The 6,000-nt window shown below is 37.1% G+C and overlaps 1 pseudogene; it reads left to right on the top strand.

The window, feature by feature from the left end:
• The first annotated feature begins 2,339 nt into the window (after positions 1–2,339).
• Positions 2,340–5,612, top strand: LOC113071181 (vesicle-associated membrane protein 2-like; annotated as a pseudogene).
• The last annotated feature ends 388 nt before the right edge of the window (positions 5,613–6,000 follow it).

Below are 6,000 nucleotides of genomic sequence, written 5' to 3' on the forward strand. Positions count from 1 at the left end.
CACTTTATTAGAGGACGAATGTTTTCAGTAAATTTGTAGTTTACATAAATTTGAGTGCCTGAACTGAAGAGGATACATTTAATATAGATATATTCATGTATAATACTTTACACACATTATTCTTAATTTAACACATTGAATATTTGCACTTTAAGTGAACTATACAAATTTATTTAAAAAAGGGACTTTTTTAATTAAAAAAAAGCATAATATTGTTAAATGTTTTTATAACTTAAAATTGATTTGCTGATCAAGAAATACTTATTAACAGTCAATATTAAGCTGCTTAATATTGTGGAATATTTGTGGTAACAGTGACATTGATATTTATTTTAACCTGTTCATGAACATCTCATGAGTTAACTTCCCAAAAATATTTTTTAATTGCTTTCTCCAGTCCATTAGGTTACAGAATCTTAAATCGAGAAATTAGACCTTCGCCTAAACTCTCATGTGAAAATGTTTCATTTGATGCCAGAATGATTCATCCACTATACCGGAAAAAAACAGCACTTCCTTGATTGTTCTAGAATCTGTTTCCAAGTCATTAAATTTGTTGATTGTCTGAGTCACAGTTTAGCCATTAGTGGTCAGCTCTTTGGCCATAGTTTGGGCACAGGGCTGAATATTTCTCTCATTGATTTCTGCTGTGAGCTCAGCAGTCAGGATAGTGATGCTGTTGCCACAGCGACCGAGCTGTCTGTAGCACTGAGCTTTGTTACTGCTGCACTGCTTCCTTTGCTGCTCATGCAGCTAGAACCACACTAAAGCTAACCTATATGTCTGCTAAAAGCGCTTTTACCATTTAGTTTGGATTATTATGGAATATTGCATTTAAGATTAGGATTTCACGTCACAGCTCAGAAGGATTTGCATGCCCCTTGCATTAACCACATCCATAAACGAATCCAGCATATTGCACATTCCCTTGAAAGTTGTCTGTGGATTGTTGAACTGTGCAGATCATGCTATATGCACGCAGAATGCTTCAGTGCATCACTTCTGAGATGATGGTGACCTGTTCTTAAGCATACACCCATTTTTAGTGCGTCTCCTCCTGTCCAACAGTTAAAATCCCAGGCCTGTGAGGGGGGTCGGAAGTGTAGCTACATTACGCTCAACCACCGCAGTGCTGTCCCGTTAACGTTACCGCGAGGGGCGGGAGGGGTGTGTGTGAGAGAGAGAGAGTCACTGAAAATGTTCGTGATCTTTCTCTCTCTCTCTCTCTCTCATCCCCTCCCCTCCTCTCTCACTCAGCATACATACACTTTCATGCAGAGACGGGAGGACTATTTTTTTATTCGTCCAGGTAGTTTTAATCCGTTCTAGAGAAGCGTTTATCATGCTAATGTACCTTGGTTTACTGCTATTTCCAACGACCTAACAAAAGTTGAAGCCTGTCATTTGAATAAAGTCGTCACTTGACTGCGTATATATTTTATTTTTCTCCGATACGTGCTCTCAGGAGGATATACAGTCGCATCCTGTTTGAAACTGAAGGAAGATCTTCACACGGAAGCCTGGATCTGTGTTTCTAGGATTTGGTCGCCTGAGGCTCTTTCGGTAATGCAGCACTTTTTGTGATGACGCGGTCTAGACATCGCTTTATGCATCCATCATCGGGGAATATTATATACTGCAATAATGTAGAGTTTATTACGGGAAATGTAGTTTTTTTATCGCTCCCCTTGTGTATGTTTTTATCTTCAATATAAGAAGTTTGGCTTTTGACTGCTAATCCTCTCTCTCTTTCTGCATCTCTCTCACTCTCTCACTCTCACTCTCTCTGCATCATTGGTGACGACGGTCTGATTTATTAAGCACCTGCCAGCAAAATGTGAGTACAGAATCAATTACAATTTTTTCACTAGCCTATTTCAAACAAAATGCTAGTGTAAAACAAAATATTTTATTCATTAATGTATTGAGTTTTTGTTTTTAAACCACTTAATGCCTGAGAAGTATTGCTATAACATTTCAGTTATTAAAACGCAATTTACTGTGCTCTCTTTATTATTTTTTAGCAAATTCCTAAGGTTGTTTGCAAGGGATTATGTTAACAGCACAGCAAAATCTCTCCGCTTTTAAGCTGATACATCAAAAATTGCGTAGACTTTAGTGCCCTGCTCCATCTATCGGAATTTAGGGGAAACTGCATCGAGAGATGTATTAAATAATGGTCCTACATACACAATATTTAAAGTTATTTAATGTGATTGTAAGGCAAACTGTGTATAATTAAATAAAACTAAGCTTTAACGGCAAAATTCATTTACAATGTCTTATGTTAATGAGATTAAATTGCACCATGGCCTGAGTTGAGGCCCAATTCTAATTTATTTATTCATGCATTGCTGTGCTTTGATCCTAGGAATTTAATTTAAATTATTATAATGTAATATTTGTTTGAAGGGGCTGAACATTCTCATGTGTCTGAATGAGCCTATGCAGAGCCAATGCTGGAAAGAAAACCTAAAAGGCCCCAAAAAATTGCCTTCCCAAACCCTTTCCCTATTCTCTCAGGTCCTGCCCCAGATGCCAATGCAAGCCCGGGAGCCCCAGGAGCCCCAGAGGGTGAGGGGGGCTCTTCCTCCCAACCTCCCAACCTCACCAGCAACCGTCGTCTCCAACAGACAACAGGCCCAAGTGGATGAGGTAAACCCTACCAATATGAGCTCAAAACAAGCTGGACTAGGTCAATCTTGACTTCAGAAAATATGTAGAAATACAATTTAGGGAGAAGAAGATATACACTGAACTTTAAAAAACAGGCCTCTGGTTCAAGCAAGCTTACTAACGCTACTAAATGCTGCACTTTTTCAAGTTTATATTACGTTCTGGTCAGTATATTTTTATGGCTTTTAATATATTGGTTGGGACATATACTAGATTAGTAAAAATGTTAATTATAACAGTGAGGAAGTAAGGGTCAGAATAAAATGTATCAAAGCTAGATTGACTCTTAGACTTTCTAGTAACCATAAAATTTTCACGGGATCCATTTTTGAGGTATAGTCAGTCTCTCATGCAATATTCATCCTAATATTGCTTCCAGTGTTAAAGTGTCTATGATGATATTCCATAATTTCTATAAAAAAATTTATTTTCAGTTTCACATTGAATTCTTACTGATGCAATGCATTGAGGATGTTATGTTGCTGATTTCTTAGATGCTAAGTTGCTGAATGTCTATATTTTGCATATGTGTTCAGGTGGTTGATATCATGCGTGTGAATGTGGACAAGGTTCTGGAAAGAGATCAGAAGCTATCAGAACTGGACCGACCGGAGCAGACGCGCTGCAGGCCGGAGCATCACAGTTTGAGAGCAGCGCTGCGAAACTGAAAAACAAATACTGGTGGAAGAATGCTAAGGTGCGCTTAGACTGTAGAGGCTGGGTTGGGCTTATTTACATCTAGAGTCCTATTTGATTTGTTAAGATACATATTTAAATTCACTGTTAAAATTAAATCTTTGAATACAAATACACATCTCACCTAATTCAAGAAGTTGATTTGTAGCCTAATGTAAATCAGTAGTAAAACCATTCTTATGTAAACTGTCATATTCACTTTATATATTTATATAAGAATAGTTTTATGAAGGATTTAAACAGAAATTTGTTAAAGAAAACCCTTTGGCTTTAGATTTTGTAGTTCACTTATAGTATTAAACAATACTAAAAAGCAAGATTAAAAAATATTAAATTAGTTTCTTTATAGATAGATAATTAGTATAGATACTTGTTAAATATATAAATTAATGCAATGAATACACTGAAAAATTCACAGAAATTGATAGTGCATTTCACAATTGGTTACAAACAATTGGCAAGTAGCATTGAATTAAAAATGACAGAACATCAAGGTATTTCCTTATTAAACTTAAAAAAATCATTTTCTAGAGTATAGTGGCTCCTTCAGTGTTTCTATATTGCCAGCAGTAAAAATGGCTCATGGGGCAAAGCTGACTCAACACTACAGCAGAAGCATTCTCATTTAGATATAACATGAATGCAGTCTGTCCCATAAGTCACAGCACTGGCGAGCGTTTGAGATATATTAGGCAAGTTGCAGTTGTGACGCACGCTTACGTTCTGCAGTAACAGAATGAGTCCAGCTACTCCTGAGACGTGCAGACCATCACAACCATCAGCCGGTTACCATCCCATTTCATTTTTTACTTTCTAATTGCCCATATAATTGCATTGGTCATCTATTAATAGAAGGGACTTTTTAAAGCATGGCATGGATACAAGTGCATAGTTCATTGAAATATTTTGAAATAATAAATGAGGAATTCGTATATAATTTAATTGATTCCAAAATGTCTAACATTGAGAGAAGAGGCACTTGTACTTGTCTTTTACTGCACTGGTCCATCTGACCCTCTGACAGCCTCACATTTTTATCTCTCCATCCAGCTATCTGTCAATCCATCCCCTCGGTATAGATTTATTAACTCCCCCTCATTCCCCTCCCCTCCAGACAGCATAAATGTATTACTCCCTCACCAGCCCCCGACCGCCCGCCCCAGATGGCCAAACAGCTGCCCGTCCAATCGCATCTCTGGGCGGGAGTGGGGGAGGGGGCTTCTAGTCCTAATCTGGATTACGGCATCTCTGGATTAAAACCCAGATGTGATGTGTGATGTAACCCGCTCGAATCATTCCCTTTACACTCTCTCTTTAGCTCCTCCTGCCTCATTCCCTTTTCCATATCTCTTTCTTATTCCATGTAGATTTTAATTGAAACGTCCCTCTTTTAAGGTCTCTGGCCTCTGTCTTATTCTTTTTCCTTTTTGCATTTCTTTACTCTTACTGCTGGCTTTCTTTTGGTTGGTTTGTATGTCTTCATTTTAGATAGTCCTGCGTGTGACTAATGAAAAGAGAAAAGTATAAATATCCCATGTACTTAATATGAGATTTAGAAAAGCCAACTGTATTATCATTATAAAAAAAGAATTAGCAGTTAAGTAGTTGTTCATGCAATCTTATTTCTCAAACAGAATGGATTCATTGGCTTTATGTTTATGGATATATTTTTTCTTCTTCTTTCACAGATGATGATCATTATGGGAATCATGGGGGTCATCTTGGTGGGCATCCTTTTCAGTGAGTAGAAACTAGTTTAATTTTACAAATGCTAATTGGTGTGTTGGTTGGACTAATCAATTGCAATGGTCTATTTCTCTTTTTTTTTTTCGACAGTGTACTTCTACTACTGAGCCTCTCGGGGACGCACAAGGACATGAGACTCTGGCTTTGTGTGAACTCCACCCCTCCTTCTCTCCCCACCAATGCCTTTCATTAAATCCACAGTGTGTGTGTGTGTGTGTGAATGTGTGTGCAGTCATTGACGCAGTGCCTCTCCCTCCCTTTGTCTGTCACTGCATTTCTTTGTACCTCTCTTGAGTGCTTTGCAACAGTGCCCGAGCTTACTCAAAAACTCCTTCGGTTAGGAATATCTACTTATGGTTTTAGATTGAAGAATGTGTTGGCCCTTTTCAGGCTCCTCCAAAAAAAACATATAATAAAAAAATTATGGGTGATGCAATAATGTAGATTTGTAGCACTGGTCCAAATGAACCCATGAATAACTAAAGAGGGGAAATGAAAGTTTGAGTTTAGATCAAGTCATGCATTTATGCATAGAAGCCAAAGTGTACTAGTTCCCCAGAAACATCAGCTGTGGTCCTTTCATTAGAGTATTAACAAAGTGCAACTGCAATGAGAATTAACAGGAATATTTTTTTAATTAGTTTTAACTCTCCTCCATATATAGATTCCTATTAGCAATTTGTTTTCACTTCTTAATATGAAACATTAAAGACCTGAACGATTTAAGAGCGTTAAAGACTTATATGATTTAAATGTCTTAAATTGATTTAGTGATTTAGGATGTTAATTCCTTCTACAGTATATCATATAATGTAAAACATGGATGGGGCAATTTTTATAAATCATTTTAAGATTTAAAATGTTTGAAAAAAGCATAAGAAA

The sequence above is a fragment of the Carassius auratus genome, unplaced genomic scaffold, assembly GCF_003368295.1.
Source record: "Carassius auratus strain Wakin unplaced genomic scaffold, ASM336829v1 scaf_tig00006431, whole genome shotgun sequence".
NCBI lineage: Eukaryota > Metazoa > Chordata > Actinopteri > Cypriniformes > Cyprinidae > Carassius > Carassius auratus.